We start from the raw sequence: 20,305 nt of genomic DNA, 5'->3' as shown, positions 1-20,305 counted from the left end.
ACTGTAACTTTCTGCACACTTTGAGATTGGGAATGAAAGAGTGGTAGTACTCGAAGAAGAACTTGTGCATACCTGTAGCCTCAACCACATTTGGTGGGTGTCTGTTGTATCCCCATCAAGCATAACACGGGAGACTGATGAACGTATATAAGTTGAAATGTACTCAAAGGGAATGTCTAAAGAGACGAGCGCAGAAGGTGCAGGCCCGTGCCACTGTAAATACGCAGCCCAGAGAAGCGGTCAGCAAGAATTTTAGCGGAGGCAGCCCCCACTTGGTCACCCTCCCTGATCCCACAAACTCAGACCACACTGGTTAATCTTTATGGAAGTATTGAGGCTGCAGTTTAGGCAATTTCCAACTTACAAGTGGTCCTTACACACCATTTGTAGGGGCGAGCGCAAAGCACTCCGTCCTGTGTTGTAATCTCTTTTTGGGCTTTAAACCACGCCCATGTCAGATCAGTCTCTTTCATTGGTTCGTGGGCTTGCCTTTTAAAATCTGCTTGCTTTCATTAGTGAAAGGCATGCATACCTCATGCCTTTTCCGGTGTTTAGCCCTCCTCGAGCGCATAGACCAAGTGCTGAAAACATACGAGGTTCCATGTTTTCCATCCGGTTTCTGGACTACATTTTCTCTTTTTTTCGCAGCGTGATCTTGCTGGGCAGAAGTCGAGTGATTGCATGACATCGATCCTGTTACATAGGAAATGGCATTTTTGCCGGTTATATAGATAATTGCACTTTTGCCGGTTACATGAATAATTGCACTTTTGCCGATAGGTTTCACTGCAAGTGAACTTTTATTTCCCATGTGTGTCTGCTTTGCGCTGATGGCGGGCGTCAGCTCGCTTATGTGAAACTTTTACTTTTCAGTTTATATGGCAAGAAAAGTCCGGTTAGTTATGTGAAACTGTTTTACTTTTCATTTTCAATTTATGTGGCAAGAAAAGTCCGGTTAGAAGTTTACAATGATAATTGCTCTATCTCGAGCAAACGCAAGACCCACTGCATTGCAAATGCTTGTTTTTCTTTACTCACTGAGCCTGTGTCTTCCTTAACATACCCACAAGCACTGTGTGCTACATTCAGTGCTCCTAACCATCTCCATAAGAACCGTGCCCTACATTCAGTGTTCTGTAATTGCCTTGGACCTTGTGCCATGGGCAAGCATATTATCTGCTTCCAGCCCAGCTGGGTGACTTTCTACTTCTGGTGTAACTTTTTTACATTTTACTTCTGGGTAAGCGTCTGCTTCAAACCCGCCGGATGACCATTCACTCCGGTGTACCACTTTTTTTTTTTTTTTACTTCCAGGCAGGCGTCTGTTTCCAGCCCGCCGGGTGACCATTCCCTTCCGGTGTAACTTTCTACTTTATGTTTCCAGACAACTGTTTGCTTCCACCCGGCCGGGAGCCCATGCACTTCCGGTGTACCATTTCTCTTTCTTGTTCCAGGCAAGCATCTCCTTCCAGCCCACGGGGTGACCTTTTACTTCTGGCATAACCTTTTAACCTCTACTTCCAGGCAAGCGTCTGCTTCCAAACCACAAGGTGACCCAATCACCGTTGTGCCAAATTCTTCTAGGCCACAGGCGCTGACATTTAGAGTTTCCTTCCTGTTCAACATCGTAAGCTCTTGCAGTAGCCAGTGCCCCATTGGCTCTGACCGCTAGCTGATGCATGCCTGTTTCCCTCTGACTTCCTGTCTCTTTATCCTAGGATTGCCTTGTAAGTACCGCTATGAATTGCTGGCAGATTTCGCCAGCAGCAAGCCCTCCCACCCCCACAATTGCTCGGCCACAGTTCTTCCATAATCACCTAGAAATATTTTTGGAGCATGCCGTTTTTGTGCCCTTCTAGCTCCTAGGCATGGCAGTTAGTAGTTTGTTTTAGGCTGAGAAGAAATCCCTAATGCCTTGGGCACAAAGTCTATTCCCTCCCCACCCCCAATGAAAACCACAAACTCCTAGATAGCTCTCTATCAGGTTTCTGTAACAAGCGCTCCAGTACATAGTTCTGTGTACTTTCTCCACTCCCATATTCATCTACACAAACCTTCCCACACCTTGTGGGACACCCATCTTTTGTGCCCTTTTGGACCCCTTCCAGTGTGCCAGCTCATTCCACTCCATGAGCAGTCTCAGCATAACCTTGGAGAACTCATCCAATAATTCACCAGTTTCAGGTGTTAGTGTACCCTCCTTATTAGCAAATTCCTTCCATTCTTCCATGGGCAGCACTGCCACTGAGGCACGCACAAGGGACTTTCCTCTTTTTATTTTTTTGCACTATCCCCTGCCATCTCTTCTCGTGCCCTTTTGGTTTTATTTGCTCTCAAGGCACCACGTCCCCTCGCTTTCCCCTTGGTATCAAACTACTCCGCCCATGTCAGTGTGTAGGTATGACCATGCATAAAATTCCCTCTTATGACTCCTTCATGTCCTTTGAATGTTCACTCCTGTGGGGGGTGGCCAGCTCATCCCCCTCCCATCTGTTGGCTTTATTTGTCACTTCAAAGGGGCACAAAACTACTCTGAATTTCTCCAACCTGGTAGTTCACCTCCAGGGTCACCCCTACTAGGTCCTGCCTCGTCCTTCGTGGCCAAACCTCTCTCACCTTCTTCAGGACTAGACTGGTCCACATCCCTTCTGTAGCTGACCTAAAACGAAATGGGCATTAGCATACTGAAATATGGCAGTGTGAATGGTGGACAAGTGTGGGCACCTTCCTTATTTTGTGACTAGTGAACCTGAAATTTGCTGAGGTAATGGAACAGATGAAGAGTGCGTGCACCTGGAAATGTAGATGGACCGACTCAATGGAGAAAAATAAGATCTGTCCTACTTCCTTTCCCCCTGCTCAGCCCACCTAAACCAAGAATGCTTTATATAACCCCGTTCCCCTTGCCACTGGGCTCCAATTTTGAGAATGGAGAAAGAGTGTCTGTGGGGCATTTATTGCATTGCAAAAAGGTGAATCCTGAAAATAGTCAAGTGGGAGGGTGGGACGGGGGGACATAAGCACTTGGAACTATAGATGGAGCCAACTCCTCAACACTAGCACCCGAGATAGAATCCAAGAGGAGAGAAAACATATCAGCCCAACTACCCTCCTTTTAGTGTGCCCCCAATTCCTGCATTGCTCTATCCGGTTTCTTAGAGTGCCTTGCGTTCTTGCCCCTGACCCTTTTATATTTCTTCCTATTCCTCTTTCAGTCTTTCCTATTCATCACTATGTCAGTGATGACCGACTCTGCCCAAGTAGTTCACCACCTTTACTCCTGTGACATTGTCCCCTTCACCACCTCACTGGACTCTCTCCTTCCTTGTAACCTATGAAGGGAAACAACTTGTTAACATTTCTGTTCTCCTTCACCTGACCACACAGCTTTTCACCACCTGCTCTCCCTCGCTCTCTCCCCAGACCTGTGCCTTACACCACAATATGTCCATAGAGCTGCCCCATGCCTCCTCATCCAAAGTATCCTAGTTCTCTCCTAATATTCGTTGAAATGACTGTTTCGCTCCAAATTACCTTTGGCATGTTATATGCACTTAAGTTGCTCTGACTACCCACGCATCCCTCCTTCACCTTTCTGGTCTTGTCACTGGGTAGTATCTAATTGTGTCTTGGCTACATGCCATTAACTTTCCCTATTGTATGATCATTGACAAGTGTTCCTCTTTATTTTGTGTGATAGTCTTTACATTCCATCCATGAAAATTCTTCTGCTAAAACTTCTTTTTTTTAACGTTTATTCAGCTATAGTGTTCCCACCTTCTTAGAAAAATCTTGACAACCTAGGGGTGCCTGAGAGGCAACTCCATCCCTTCCCAATTTACTACTGGCATAAAGGTTTTGAATCCCCAATGTAAAGTTATTCCTTTTAGTGCCCTCATCGCGGTCCCGTGACCCATTCCCATGCCTGGATGTGAAAACGCTTTTGCGTGCACAAACCTCCCAGACTTTCCACCTTTCACAAAGACCTTCCATAGTATATGCTGCACCTTACGCACCCTTGACCCACCTTGCACCAGTGTGGGCACTCTGGGGAATGGGGAAGAAGGAGCAGGGAGAGCTTGGTATCTTCCAGCTCCCTCCACCCCCAAACCCCGGCGCGGTGCCTTGCACAGCCATCTGAGTCAGAAGCTGGCCAAGGGGTACCACTCACCACAGCCTACCGGCTAGGGTTTTTTGGACAATATGAAACCCCGCTGCAACCCAAGCCTGTGATACCCATTCTTCTACATTTACCCGTTTGACCAAAATCTGGCTCTTCTACCACTTACCCCCTGAGGACTAGGCACCTGCTGTAGAGATCTCTGTCTGGACAGCATTTATAAGATGCCAACCTAACAGTAATAGACAATGCCACTTCTAAGGTGAACTACGAATCTGTGCAGTCTCATCCCTTATGTCGCAGTCAAATAATAAAATGTACATACAGTTAATGGTAGGGGTTTCAACATTAATGTGCTTGCAGCACCGCTTGTATTACTCACTGATGTGCCCTTCATATAAGGGTAGTACCTAAAGACTCACCAGAAACACTGCCTTTGCTAATCATTGTTAGGTATTTTTCTCCACATGTCCCCCTTCTGCATATCCTTCTTTTCATTCTCTCCTGAATGTGCTTCTCCGCATCTCCTTCACCCCCTCAGATCTGCTACGCACCCACTCCCCTGTAACCATTGCATTTTGATATGCTTTCCCATGGGCCATTCTTTTTTAAACTCTGTATACCTCGTTCCCAAACATCATTTGCACAAATCGCAATTGCAAGTTGAATACATCGCCATTGCTCCTTATGGAGAAATTATAAGATGACAATGCACTCTTAACACTTTCGATCCGCTTATAAGCACAGTACGAAATTCTTACAACCACTCGCATCAGCTCCAAAGCTCTCAATAGTGGCCGGTATTGACCTTTACGGTGACTCTTTTTTAAAAAAATCTCTTTATTGGCATTTCCAAGGTACAAACTGTTAGACTTGGCATCCTTGGTTTGGTCTCCCCTAACTTTTTGCCTCTGTTTCCCAGATTGTTGATGTGTGCTGGACTCTGTTTTTGCTGTTTTTGTTACTCTGGGCACTATACCACTGCTATCCAGTGCTAACGTGCAAGTGCTCCTATGTAAACTATATGTGTAATTGACTTTCCATGATTGGCATATTGGATTCACTAGTAAGTCTCTAGTACAGTGCACTAGCGGTGCCTAGGGCATGTAAATCGAATGGTACTAGTGGGCCTGCAGCATTGGTTGTGCCATCCACGTTAGTAGCCCTGTAAACATGGCTCAGACCTGCCACTACACTGTCTGTGTGTGCAGTTTTAAACTGCGTATTCGACTTGGCAAGTGTACCCACTTGCCAGGCCTAAACCTTCCCTTTTTATACATGTAAGGCACCCCTTAGGTAGGCCCTAAGTAGCCCCACGGGCAGGGTGCAGTGTATTTTAAAGATGGAACATGTGCTTATGTGTTTTACATGTCCTAACAGTGAAATACTGCCAAATTTGTTTTTCACTGTTGCAAGGCATATCTCTCTCATAGGTTAACATGGGGACTGCCTTTAAATATTATTAAAGTGCAGATTCCCTTAGGGAGCAGATAGAAATATGGAGTTTAGGGTCTCTGAGCTCACAATTTAAAAATACACCTTTTAGTGAAGTTGGTTTTTAGATTGTGTGTTTGAAAATGCCACTTTTAGAAAGTAGGCATTTTCTTGCTTAAACCATTCTGTGACTGCTTGGTTGTGTATTCCCTGTCTAGGTCAGTTTGACAGTTGGGCTGTTTTCACCTCTCTAGACAGTGACACAAAGGGAGCTGGGGTGTAGTCTGTATATCCTGGTGAGCCATCTGTGCTGGGAGGGAGGGGAGGAGTGGTCACTCACACCTGAAAGGGCTGTGCCTGCCTTCACACAATGCAGTCTCCAACCCCTGGTGTGTGTCTGGGGCCTGGCCTGGGCAAGGCAGGATTTCACAAACAAGAGAGACTTTCCTTTGAAGTAGGCCTATGTCAAAGGCAGAGAGGGGTATAAGAAAAGCACCCAAAGCCCCTGAAAATTGGATCACTTCTGGAATAAAGAGGAACCTCTGCCAAGGAGAAGAGCTGAGGAGAAGTGCTGCCCTGCCTGTGACTGTGCTTTGTGGAGCTATCCTGCAGTTGCTGCTTCTGCCTGGGAAAGGGGACAAAGACTGGACTTTGTGGTAAATTCCTGCTTGAGAAGAATCTCCAAGGGCTTGGACTGAGCTTGCCCTGTGTTCTGAAGTCTAAGGGCCTTCAGAGACTTCCCTTACCAGCACCTGGACTCTCTGCTGAGACTCCTGCCCTGACAAGTGGTGCCCTATCCAGTCCCTGGGCCCTTGAAAGAAGAAGCTGGTGAAAATCCAAGAAAACTGACTTCGTACGACTCCGGACTGACGCCGCTGCCAAATCCTGTGATGCCACCTGCAACTGACGCCGTGGTCCTCGTTGGAGTGCGACGACCCTCGCAGGCCTGACACCACTGCAGCCCAACGAAAGTCCGCCACTCCGTGGAGGTCGCCGCACCACGTCGTGACCGACACTCTACGAAGGGTGCGGATTCAACGCTTCTCACCGCCTCACCTCCACTGCACCACAGCAAGGACCTGACACCTCTTCATGACGCCTCCGCTCCTTCGCCCCTCAGCACCGGAACCGACGCCACCTCTGATCCAGCTACGCCGCAATCACCGACTTAGCGCACGTACTTGTTCTCACAGTTTACTAAGGTACTGTACCTGGGGGTCTGCATGACTCCGTACCCGGCGCCATTTGTGTCGGATTGTGGGAACGACTCCGTCACAACACCTCATTGAAGCATTTTGTGTTTCTAAGCGCTATTTTTGAGGTTCATTTTTAAAAATGACTTGTATATGTCAGATTTTTGTCGTTTTGGTCTTGATTTGTTTAGATAAATATTGGCTATTTTTCTAAGCCTGTGTTGAGTCATTTTGTGGTGTTTTAGTATATGACTGTGTGTGTTGGTACAAATACTTTACACCTGGTCTCCGAAGTTAATAATAAATGGGGGTTCACCTGCAGGCTAATGTGTTCAGTCCTCTTACAGAATGTCAATACCAGACCAGATCATCAAGAATAATTTAACACTAACAAACGTTTCACTGGCTGGTGGGTGGTGAGAGTCTCCCTCACGTCATAAAAAGAACAGGGAGGATACAATCAGAAGCAATGTATCAAACTGCAACTATCAGGAGGTATCCAATGAAAAATGCATGAGTCTACCTTATAATGTGAGTGCGTGAGAAGGGCGGTCACTTTGCGTCTGCAACATCAAAAATGCTATGGCCCAGGGATAGGAGGGTAGAAGGGGGGGATGAGGGATGACACCCTGGGTAGTGTCACATGTGTTCTGCAGTCATGGGTTGGGTGAGGAGGTCAGTTTGTCAAGGGGAAGGGTGTGCAATCTATCAAACAGCTTTTGCACATATGTGTTGCCTTCCACAACATGGCTATCAGTCTTTAAATAGTGTTAATGCCAAATCAGGCAGTCTTAAGTAATGTTTGTAGTGTTTCTGACATTTAGTAATTCCCAACAAGCAAAGTGTATATCTATTATTACAGAGGGTTGCTCAAGTACTTGGGTCCAGGCCTGCGCCAGAGGTGGGCATCCTCAAACAATATGTAGAAATGTGGCATCAGCATGGCCAAATATGGGGCAGATAGATGGAGTTCTCAGGAACATCACATGAAGGTGATGTGGAATAAGATAGCTTTGATGGAGATATTTCGATTGTGTAAATTTGAGGCGTGCATTGTGAGACGCCTGTTTGACATGGCCTAATGCTATTGCCATTGCCCATTGTTGGACAGTGCCCAAGTCTGACTCCCATCTATTTCTGCCTTTAAGCCTCTGGCATAATCCTGGCGCCAGCAGAGCAGCGTAAAGAAATTACACAGCTCTATGACCCACCCCATGGGTAAGGAAACAATACAGCCCTTGATGAAAAGGGTGGTTCTGCGTCTCTCATTGACCATGCCCCTGATAACCTGCATTAGAGCTTGGTAAGTGAAGAAAGAGCCCACACTCAAGTCATGGGTATCTTGGAGTTATTGAAACTTCAGTAAAGAGCCATCTTCGAAGAAGTCGCCAAGTAGGAGCTACCCCGCCTCCCTCCATGAAGTAGGGTCATGGTCAACCAGGAGCAGTCTTTCTGCAGGCAGGTCCCAAAGGGAAAGTTGTGATGCATACAGGAGTGCCGAGCATTTGGGTTGCATATGTCTACTCCGCACCAGTTTGGCTACTCGCAATAACTTAGGCAGATCAGTGGCCGGGCCTCCCGCTGACAGCAACCAATGCAGTAAATTACTACTACCACGCTCACCTAGCACAAAACAACTTCTCCCTTCTTGCCTTTTGCCAGCCATCACAAAGGCCATTATAATTGTGCTGCTGCATAGTATGATACTAGGACTGCGGTGCCTAGGCCCGCTTCCTTCACAGGTCGATGTACTATCCGGAGAGACACACGTTTACATGCTGGTCCCCCAAGCAGATCCAATTTCAACCCACTTAACCCCCTGAAAAAGGCTTACTGGAATCTTTGAAAAGAAGTACAGGAGCCTCAGGAAGACAAGCATTTTGGCTAAGGCTGCTCAGCCAATTGGTGATAAGGTTAACCTCCTCCAGAAGGCTATCAAATGATGCACTGAAATCAAGGCCTTGCCATGATAACCATCCAAAAGATTGCTATCATTATGGTATACATTAATCCCTAAGTAGTGAAACATATTGAGGTGCCAGGGAAAGCAATTTATCCCCTGCCCACGTCTCGCTGGGGATTAAGTTCTCGAAGCGGGTAAATACAAGCCTTGTCCCTGTTAACCAGAAGCTCTGTTAGGTCGCTGAAAGCGTCCAGCAAGTTGTAAAGGTCGGTCAAGGATCAGGTATGATCTTGCAGATATATGAGCACATTGTCCGCATAACGTGAGACAGTGTGCCAGTTCGTATCTATTTGTATACTCCACCGGTTGCCCCGGTCCGCAGTGTGGCAGCCAGCGATTCCATAGCTAAGGCAAAGATGACGTGCGAGAGGGAGCAAGCCTGCCTGGTACCTCTCCTGATGGGAAATGGGCACAAAATGTAATTTACTGTACGCACGCTAGGTTGTGGATCTATGTATAATTTAATCCACTGAAGAAACACAGGCCCACGCCAAAGGCCCTCAACATGTGGAACAAATAAGTCTAGCCAAATGTGTCAAAGGTCTTCTCAAAATCCAGGGAACTCACCACAGGGGGGAGGCCTCATGTCGGTCACCACATCGATGATATGGCATTAATGACATATATGCAGTCGACCTTATGGGATATATCCACATTGGTCCGAGTGTATTAAAGAATCTAACACAGGGAGTAGTCTGTTTGCAAGGACTTTGCTCAAGATCCAGTAGTCAATATTGAGCAGGGACAGTGGGCAATACAAACCAACCAAGAGTGTCTTTGCCCAGTTTCGGCAATACTACTATAAGGGCCTCACAGTAAGTCGCATAAAACTCAACAGGAAACCCGTCCCTGCCAGGGGTTTTGCCCTGCACCATCTCAGGCATGGTCAATCGAATCTCATTCAGCTGCATGGGCAAGTCCAAGTCTAGCGAGTGCAGGGGTCATAATTGAGGGAGGGCATCTCCACGTAGGAAGGCCTCAAGAGCCAGTAGGAAAGGCTCAGTAGGCAGGGTGTATAGCGTTTCATAAGAATTAGTGGGCATCATTTATGCCTATTTATGTATTTACCATATGGCCCCAAGCGTTGCAAATGCCACCTATAACTGTTCGGGGGCTTTCCGAACACAGCAGCCATGACAGCATTCTTTCAGGTTTGTCCCCCTCGATGTGCTGACGCGCCACCGTAGCCTTGTAATCAAGGTTGTATAATCGCTGAGTCTGTTCTCTGTACTGGCGACAAAGATCCACCGGTTGTGGGTGAGCTGCCACATCTGTCACTGCCTTGAATTCTGTAGCACATATTTGTGTTTCGAGGTCCCTTACCGAACAAACTAATGTTGACCCGCACTTCAGGAAGTGTTAACGCAGTGCCCCCTCATGGCCAACTTCATGGTGTCCCATTCATATCCCCTGTTGGTGGCCAAACCATCATTGTCTACAAAGTATTGTGATAGATCTGTGCCAGTGGCCTCCCTATAGGTGATATCCCTTAATGCATCCGTCACCAGCCTCCATGTCGGCACAGCCGCTCTGGTCACCCCCACCGAAAAGTTACCTTGAGTGGGTTGTGGTCAGAATGTCCAAGATATTCTGAGTTCTTTATTAAGGGCCAATATTCTTAGGTGCATAAAATGTAACCTAACCTAGTATGAATCTGATGGCTAGGGGCATAATATGAATATTATGTGTCCGCTGGGTGCCCTAAATGCCAGACATTATGAATACGTAGTGTCACAGTGCAGTGTTGAAAGAAAGTACTTCGTTGCTTCTATCCCTTGAGTGCTAGGGCAAAAGGGTGCTGATCTGTCAAAAAGGTAATCCTGGACACAGTTAAAGTCCCCACACCATAACCCTGAGTCCTTTTGGTTGTCTACTAATGATGGAGACAGCGTGTGGAAAAAATCACCCTGGTGTGTATTAGGCACATACTTTGAAAACAGGAAGAGGGAACGGCCATCTAGCAGTCCCTCTATCAGCACATATCTGCCTTCAGTATTAATCTGTATCCTTTGCTGCATGAAGGGCACTCCTGGAGACTCCCAGATCAAAGCTCCACATGCATAAGCAGAATACACAGCGCCATAAGTTTGTCCCCCCACTGTTTGGCAACCTTTTCAATTCCTGTCCTAGAAAGATGCGTTTCTTGGAGGCATGCAATGTGTACACTATAACGCCTAAGGTAAGCATAGATCTTATTTTGCCTAGCAAGCATGGCCATCTCCCTAATATTTTAGGTCAGCACAGTAAATACCGCAGACATTGATAGCTTAAGTGGTCCCAGAGTAACCCCACCACAGCGAAAGGGCAAAACATCTTATATAACAATCTTATCCCACCTCTCTATAGTCCCTGCCGTCCATCCAGATTAAAAGTAAGCCACAAGAACTGTAATGCAACAAAAAAACACCCATCCCCAGGCTTAGATACCAACGGTCATCGTGCCAGTAGTACCCAATCACAAAGAACACAAATGGTGTACACCATTGGTAAGAAGAGTCCATTCAGAAACATGCCAAAGATGGGGGAGAGAGTTTGTGGACCTAGCATAGTATGCAGAGAGTTAACCTATATCTGGAGAGAGATTTTCCAGCCCAACCAGTATAATCTAGGTAGCAGGCCCCAACACTCCCAGGCTTACCAGGTTCTGAGGTCATACATTATTGGGCACAGAGGTATGTCTCAGCTGAAAGAGAAAAAAGCTGACAAGGCTTTGACTGTGAAGGGTCCAGGATCTCCTTCCTGGGGGAGCCCAAGGGAGTAGACAGTGATTCCACTCTGGAGGCAACTGACCCCAGAGCTCCAACCTCTGAGTTAGCATTATGAGTTGAGACTTCAGCAACCACTCATGCCATCTCCTAGGCTGCTTGTTCATCCATGAGGAAGGAGCATGTTTTTCGCGGGCGTTTATGGTGTTTCAGTCTCCCATCTGATCAGCCCCCCAGATCATTTGAGAATCATCTGTGTGGAGCTGAACACCTTTGGAGCACAACTAATCCCACACCTCTTCAGGGATGGCAAAAAAGTGCATAGTTTCATAGTCTACCACCTGTAGATTAGCAGAAAAAAGTAAAACATACATCAAGCCCAAGGGGCAGAGCTGTGCTTTAACTGCCGTAAAGGTGCAGTGCCTCCTTTGAACCTCAGCTGTGTAGTCTGGATATGATGTGATTGTAGCACCGTTGTAGGTCTAGGCGCCTTTCGCTCTGAATACATGCATTATTAAGTCTCTGTCCGATAACTGAGGAGGCGTGCTCCAATGGGACAGGGAGAAGACCCTGGGGGGAAGGCTCCCTGGAATTCTGTGAGCCCTTTCAATGGAAAAGAATTTCAGGACCTTAGCCACTAGTACCGTCATCATTAGCCAATCCTCAAAGAACAGCTCCACGTTTGGATACTCAGCATCTTTAGGAAAGCCCAGAAAGCAGATATTATTCCACCGGGAGTGGCCCTCTGTGTCTTCCGCTCTCGCAGGGAGGTCCCACACCTCCTTCTGTAGAGTTGTGACCTGGTTTTGCAGGGTCTTAACTGTGGAGCCAATTGCCATTAGCGTGGATTCAGTACCATCCACGCATTCCGCACGTTTGGAGTGATCAGCACGGAGCCAACCATTTTTATTTGACTCGCTCCCAACTGCGTTTACATTGCAGTTTTGGAGTCCTTTATAGCCTGGAGCACCTTATCAAATTAGAGTATTCTCAAGTAGACGCATCATAGCCACCGAGGCCGATGTGGCTGAGAGCGTAGCCTTTATGTATTTTTGAGGCAGAGGTTTGTTCGCCTTAGGGCGCACCATGTCCCCAGAGAAGCCCGGAGTCCCAGCGCCAGATACCAGGGGTGTAGGCAGCATCCACCACAGAAGGTAGCGCGCTGGGCACAATGCCTACAAAAACATTTCAGAGCTGATTCCTCAGTGAGGTGACAACTGGATGGAAGCAGTCCCCGAGATAGGTCCTCAACACCCAACATTGTATCTAGTTTTTAGCCACTTGACAAATCCGCTCCAATCGCAGCGATATACCACAACACCCACTCACTCCGCAGGACACACGCTCAAACCCATCTTCTCCGCCAGCAAACACGTCACCTTTAGCCACACCACCGAACTCCACTGGACCGACTACCGCTGCATCCACTTCACCTTCAAGAAACCCACCATGCACCACCACCTGCAGCGGATTCCCCACCGCAGATTGAACAAGGTCACCGAAGACCAGCTGATCACCACCCTCTCCCAGAACCCACCAATCGACACCACCGACACAGCCGCGCGCAACCTCAGGCAGTGAAGTAACGACTGTGCCAACACTCTCGCCCCGATCAAGAAACCTTCAAACAGACACAAGGCCTTCTGGTTTACCACCGACCACAAAGAATCCAAGCAAACATGCCGAAGACTCGAGAAGAAGTGGCGCCAAGAACAGACACCGGACAACCACACAGCCTTCAAGAACGCCATCCGCAGACACCACCAACTCATCCGAACTGCCAAAAGAACCTCCTTCAAAGAATGCATCGACAACAATGCACACAGCTATAATGAGCTCTTCAACATCGTGAAGGAACACTCCAGCCCCGGTTCTAACGTCAATGACATCCCGCCATCGCAAGACCTCTGCAACTCCCTAGCCACCTTCTTCCACCGCTAGGTGGCTGACATCCATGCCAGCTTCAACACCCAGACCACCCCGTCAACCACCAACACCACACACTCACTGCCCCCCCAGCCACAGCAACCTCCTGCTCTCCTGGAGCCACGTCAACGACGACGACACCATGAAAATCATGAACACCATCCACTCCGGCTCACCATCCGACCGTTGCCCTCACCACATCTTCAACAAAGTGAGCTATGTCATCGCACCCCAACTCTGGAAGATCATCAACAGCTCCTTCGGAGAGCTGGAAATACGCCGAGATCAATGCCCTCCTCAAGAAACCCAAGGCGGACCCAAAGGATCTCAAGAACTTCCGGCCCATCTCCCTGCTCCTCTTCCCGGAAAAAGTAATTGAGAAGATTGTCAACAAACAACTGACCCGCTTCCTCGATGAGAAGAACACTGGATTCTGCAGCAACCACAGCACCGAAACTTCCCTCATCGCTGCCACCGTCTCCCACCACACCCTACGTACACACCTCATCGACGCAGGGATCAGCGACAGAGCCCTGCACTGGATCACCTCCTTCCTCACCGGCAGAACCCAGAGACTCCTTCCGCTCTGAAGCTACCAAGATCATCTGCGGGGTACCCCAGGGGCCGTCGCTTAGCCCGACCCTCTTTAACATTTACATGGCTCCGCTCGCAAACATCGTCTGATCACACGACCTCAACATCATCTCATACGCCGATTACACCCCGCTGATCCTCTCCCTCACCAAGGACCCCGCCACCGCCAAAACCAACCTTCACCAAGGAATGAAGGCCATCACCGAATGGATGAAGAACAGCTGCCTGAAACTGAACTGTGACAAGACTGAGGTCCTCATCCTCGGCTCCACCCCCTCCGCCTGGGACGACTCCTGGTGGCCTGCTACACTGGGAACCCCACCGACCACGCACGCAAGCTGGGGTTCACCCTGAACTCATCGCTATCAATGACCCAGCAAGTCAACGCTGTCTCTTCCTCCTGCTTCAACACCCTCCGCATGGTTTGGAAGATCTACAAAGGGATCCCCACCGGAACCAGAAAGACGGTCACCCAAGCCCTCGTAAGCAGCAGACTGGACTACGGCAACGCCCTCTACACAGGAACCACGGCCAAGCTCCAGAAAAGACTGCAACGCATACAGAACACCTCTGCATGCCTCATCCTGGACATCCATAGCCACATCACAGCCCACCTGAGAGGCCTGCACCGGCTCCCTGTCAACAAGAGAATCACGTTCAAGCTCCTCACCCACGCTCACAAAGCACTGCACATCGCCAGACCAGAATGCCTCAACAGACGACTCTCCTTCTACACCCCGACCGCCAGCTTCGCTCCGCTGACCTTGCCCTCACCACCGTACCACGCATCCACAGAACGACCGCTGGTGGCAGATCGTTCTCCCACCTCCCCACCAAGACGTGGAACACTCTTCCTATCCACCTGCGACAGACACAGGCCCTCTAACCTTCAGGAGACACCTTAAGACCTGGCTGTTCGAGTAGTAGCAGCACCCCCACCCTCACCACCCCCCAGCACCTTGAGACCCTCACGGGTGAGTAGTGCACTTTAAAAATGCTATGATTGATTAATTGATTCAGAGTTTGGACTAAATAACAGCAGCGGGTATATTGACCTCTGACGTATTTTAAGAGCGCTCTTCTTCACATTCCCATTGCAAGGCATTCACCAAATCTCATTCTTGAGACTGCTGGAAACCTCATCAATACTGAGTTACCAGAGTACAGTACAAGCAAGGACAGGCAGCATTGCCAAAGAGCTCAGTGAATAACTCAGCGATGTGACTTGGATTTGGAGTACAGGTCAGGATGGATGTCGACATTTCCATAGCGGTGCATGCACTGGCAGGATAGAGGTGAGCACCTTGATATATCAGGATGCACACTGCATAAATCTTGCCCTGCATTGGGTCTGCCTAGCAGAAATGTTGCTGCATGCGTGACAACAAAAACGGCGCCAACATGACAACTGCCTCTCGCGTCACAAAAAAACACTGTGAAAAAGGAACATTAGCACTGACCCAGGGGGAGAGCGGTCCTTCCAATGGTCCACCATGAATTTGAATAATATGTTTGACTGGTACCAAATTAATACCTACGGCCTCCGGTCCACAACCACCGCTCTGTGCATCAAGGACACGCCTGATTCCAAGTCCCTGCTGCGTCCTAGCATGGCCCAGCCGTGTGTGTAGCCCCCACTAGCCCAAGGCCCCGCAAACCGCCACCCTCCACCACTTCCCGTTCACAGATGTGCAAAGAATCCTCTAAAACGCACGTACTATACCTGGAGAAAGCACCCAAACATTTTGCATATAGTACCCTCTATATGCACCCATGGCCTCTCAGGTTTCTTCTTCAAAATAAGCAAATGTTGGATTAATAAACCACTGTGGATGGGGCATAACAGTCCGTGAGAAGCACTTGTGTAACCATTCCACTCCGGAAGCCAGCGGCAGCAAGGAAGAGGAAATACAGGCCTTGTGCTATGCCAGGGGAGTGATTGGCTCCCACCCTGCAGCTGGAACATCCACCCTTAAAAATAATGGCAATTTTTAATTCCTGCCTTCATCAAGACAGCGTCATTTATCCATGGTGCCCAATGCCAAGCGCATTCTATGTCCGCATCTACCTCCTCACATTATGCCACACTGTTCACACCCAACTCAACAGCACAATCACTGTCTACATGAGCTACAATTCGCTTGGCAAAAGTACCCTGTAAGCACTGAGGCGCAACCTGGGTTTGAACGCAAAATGCTGGCAACTGTGAAACACAAAGAAGTCGGCCCTCCCCCTAACTCAGTCCTAATCATCTTATCTTCTACTTAATGCCCACTCCCTCGTGCCGTTTTACATTAGCACAGTATGTGCCAAAGTAATTTACTCCTGCCTGGTATCCCATCCATCCCAACTGTACCGAGCCCTTAGCCCTCCCCCACCCACTGCCCCATACCTCACACAATGCAGCAGCAGGACCACTCTCCTTTCCTGAATCCCTGGAGAAAGAGAGTGCTGTGGTCTGTATCCAGGGGTTAAATATCCTCAGCGCCACGCAGAGGCCCAATTTACTCTAAATTTATGACTGGGCCGGCCCACAAGTACTGCTAGTGAAATCAAGTACATTCCATGCATGCTTTAGCTTTCTCCATTACCAGCTCGGACTTTGCTCCCTTCAGCAAGGGTGGCCAGCCCAAGGGGCAATCCTTGAACCAGGCAATAACCATGGCAACATAACTTAACTGCATTACAGTTAAAAGAGTACAAGAATCTGTTAGACTTAACGAAATACTCATATTTCTTTTTACCCTGTTGGCTAAGGAACTAGAGTTGGATCCATAAGAGGGTGTACTCATGCCATCAGTAGAGACCCAATCTTCAGCGTTTCTTGTGTGCAATTGGGACTTCCGTCAAAATCTGGAGAAGTAATGGAATCAGCAGATACATAACCGAATTTGTATATCTGGAAGTGCAAACACTTCTGATGTTGTGCAGAGATCTGATTGGCTGCCAACACTTCAACCAGAAAATGCTGGCAGCCATTCTGGGGTGGGAGGGTGAGGTGGGTGGTGCGGCGTTAGAGCTCTGGCGGACCGTACCCCAGATACGACAGAGTTGAGCGATCTGGACCACCTGGTGCAGTAATGTAGCAGGTACAGCTACAGGGGGTAACAGGGATGGGCGGTGGCACCATTGGAAGCAAGCGCTGGGGCCTGTGGTGTCCTTGGGCCTGTAGCACTTTGCACGCCGGCCTTGCGCCTCGGAGGCCCCGCAGCGACAGGGGCTGCGGGTGGGCCTGAGGTGCAGGTCAGCCGAGCCGGGCAGCGTGGCTCGAGAATACCGATTTCCGCCTGCCCCTCTCCCCTAATTTTCTCCTTGCCTAGGTTCCCCTGGGCACCTGGTGGAGCGGGGGGGGCGGCGCCTTCCTGATGGACAGTGCCATTATATAGCAGCTGAGGGCTGGTCTGGCTGCTGCCACCGGGCTGTTGCCTGCCAGGCCTTCCTGAGCGTCGTACACCGCAACCCCCACAACCCTCCCCCCCCCCACCCCCCCCTCAACCCCAGGAGGCACTTTGGAGGAGCAACTGCACTGTGGCCTGTACGACAGACCAGGCCCTCGTCCTCAGCTGGTGCAGGCTGGACCTGGTGCACTAGAGGCCTCCCGGAGCCAGCCCAGTGAGATGCAGGCCCCTCCAGTGCACTGCTAATTAACAACTTGCCACGGCTGACAGAGCGGGGTGAAATACTTGGTTCTGGGGCGACAGGCCTGGATACTGGAGCACTGGCATTGGCGACTTCCCCCAGGACCCCTGAACCCTTCATAGATAATGGGCAAAGGAGATCCGAAGCAGCGGAAGCTTGCGTTAGACAAGCAGAAGCAGACCCCTCAACATAGCGCGCCCACAATGTCTGAGACGGGGGGCCTGCACGGACGAGGACTCTGTGTCCACCAACTTCACTGCAATACTGATGGAGTGGCGCACCGGTTTTAGGGTGATTGACGCCAGGTTTGATACACTAGCTAGCCACCTGGACCGGATGGGGGAGCGCCTTGACCGGCATGATGCGTGAATGGCTCACACGGAGGACCGAATCTCAAAAACGGAGGATACCACCACCAAAATGGCCAAGAGGTTGGAGATACTAGAGTCCCGCCTGCGTACGGTTGCCATAAAAAATGAGGACCTCGAGGTACGGGGCAGACGTAACAATCTTCGTATTCTGGAGGTGGTGGAAACGACTAATACAGGACGCATGGACCTCTTTGTCGAACGTCTGCTCACAGAGCTGTTTGATCGTGCTAGCTTCACCCCCACATTCGTGGTGTAACATGCGCACACAGATCCCTCAGGGCGAGACCCGTGCTGGGAGCCCCCTGCAACCGGTTGTTGTACGCCTTCTAAACTACAGAGATCATGATACCGCGCTTCACTTGGCCCGCAAAATGATTCCTCTGCAGTACCAAGGAGCTACAATCTCCATCTATCCAGACCTCAGGATGGCGTTATGGAGACAAGAGAGAAGTTTCAGGATGCTAAGGCCGCCCTTCAGGGTCTGGGTCTCCGATATGGTATGCTGTACCCTGCCAGACTCTGTGTCGATGTTCCTTTGATAAGCCGGCAGAGGTACTTGATTTTTGTAAGAAACATTCCTAGGAGGGACCACGTTCCGCCCACTCATCGCCGCAACAATCGCTGACCTGTACCCCGGGGACATCCAGCCAAGACATGTTTTTTGGAGCCATGACTGCAGTCTGGCTCCCTGAGGGGCTGAGGCGTTACTACCCTGCCAGCGGTGAGGCCCGTTTGTTGAATGAGCGTCATGGCCCTGCTTCTACCAACCCTCTCCCGAGAGGAACCATGAAGGCTGGTCGGATCTTCAGACTCCTCAACAATGGTTACAATGCTTATACATAACTATGCAACAGGGGGACCACCGGTCATAGTTGATACCACACTGTATGTTGTAATGGGGTTGTTTTGTTTTTGTTTAAACAAGGGGGCCACTTGGCAATTCCTGCCACATGTGGGTGGTGGGGGATATGGCACAGTCGGTATATAGGCAGTTTTGATACTGTTAAATTGTTTTTTTTTTATGTGCACACCCAGGAGACGCTTTTGTACCCTGCAACCTCGAATCAATGACTGTTACACAGACCACAGGGCGACCGGCTCTAAATGTTACATTCATGTCAATGAATATTAGAGGTTTAAATAACCCACACAAGGGGAAACAAGTTTTACAATATTTAACCAGACAGTGCGCAGATAGTTTTCCTGCAGGAGACTCATTTATCACCTATTTCTAGCGGTACATTTGCTACAAAAATGGGGCCCCAACAGATATTATTCAAACTAAAGCTCCTATTCCCGAGGGGGTCTGCATATTGATCCATAAAACCTTACCCTTTCACCATCATCACACTATTGCAGACCCGCATTCTGATGTGTGGCATGCTAGCGGGCTGTAGAATCACACTACTTAAAATATATGCCCTTAATATATATGCCCCAGATTTCTTTTACCTGCCCCAAATGTTCATGGATAGAGAACCAGAGGACCACCTGATACTTAATGGAGATTTGAATCTACTCCAGGATACAAGTCTGAACACCACATCCTTTCATCCTGCTAATAAAACCCAATTCTTGAAAGTTCTACGTGATATATCCCATACCCACTCCTTGCGGGACCCCAGACGACTATCGCCCTCAGCCGCACTGACCTGCTCCTGCATTGATTTTTGGCTCATGTCACCACAGACATTGCCCTGGCTCCGTTCTGTCTCCCACCTCCCTCGGACTCTGTCAGAATATTCTCCAGTTCAACTCGACCTATGCATTCCTAGCGCGGACTATATTGAACGTCCATGGCACTTCCCCACAATGGCCCTACTTGACGAGGTGTTTCACTCTAATCTCCGCACCACTATCATAGAATACGTTGCAGCTAACGTGGCTTCGGTTACATCTACAGCTACACTGTGGAAGGCATTCAAGACCCACATTAGAGGGATCACTATAGCTAAACACTCAGGTGTCCTGCGAGCTATCCGCCGAGATATTAGCCGTGTTGAAGCTGCACTAGCTGATGTGGACACCGGGATGGCCTCGCAACCTGCAGGGGCAGGTTTGTTTGCCGGAGCCAAATTGCTGGATACATTTTAGGACTTGGCAGAACGCAAGGCCAAATTCTTTGGTAAATATGCCAGGGCGTGTCGGTATAGTGAGGGCGAGAGGCATGCCTTGGCATGCCTTATACGCCCGCCCAGGTCAATTTCTTAAATTCCTGAATTACAGGAGTCCATTGGCTAGAAGACCTCAACACCCTCTGAGGTACAGACACTACTACTTAATTTTTATAAGCAACTTTACACCACCTGTGTACAGAGCCACGCCCTGAGTTTACCACAGCAGCGATATCTAAGCAAGCC

General features: G+C 49.0%; 2 protein-coding genes across 2 annotated transcripts in view; one reads left to right on the top strand and one right to left on the bottom strand.

Annotated features, from left to right (window-relative positions):
- The window catches only part of LOC138250007 (uncharacterized), a 117,990-nt gene extending 101,594 nt beyond the window's left edge, over positions 1-16,396 (bottom strand). Inside the window, exon 1 of the mRNA XM_069204309.1 lies at positions 16,328-16,396. The gene's annotated coding sequence lies outside the window, so the exon portion shown is untranslated. The remainder of the gene's footprint in view (positions 1-16,327) is intronic.
- Positions 1-20,305, top strand: part of GTPBP6 (GTP binding protein 6 (putative)) — a 105,531-nt gene that overhangs the window by 689 nt on the left and 84,537 nt on the right. The gene's annotated exons all lie outside the window — the stretch shown is intronic.

This window comes from Pleurodeles waltl, chromosome 8, assembly GCF_031143425.1.
Source record: "Pleurodeles waltl isolate 20211129_DDA chromosome 8, aPleWal1.hap1.20221129, whole genome shotgun sequence".
NCBI lineage: Eukaryota > Metazoa > Chordata > Amphibia > Caudata > Salamandridae > Pleurodeles > Pleurodeles waltl.
The sequence above is the reverse complement of the archived record's forward strand: the minus strand, read 5'-3'. Positions and strand labels throughout refer to the sequence as shown.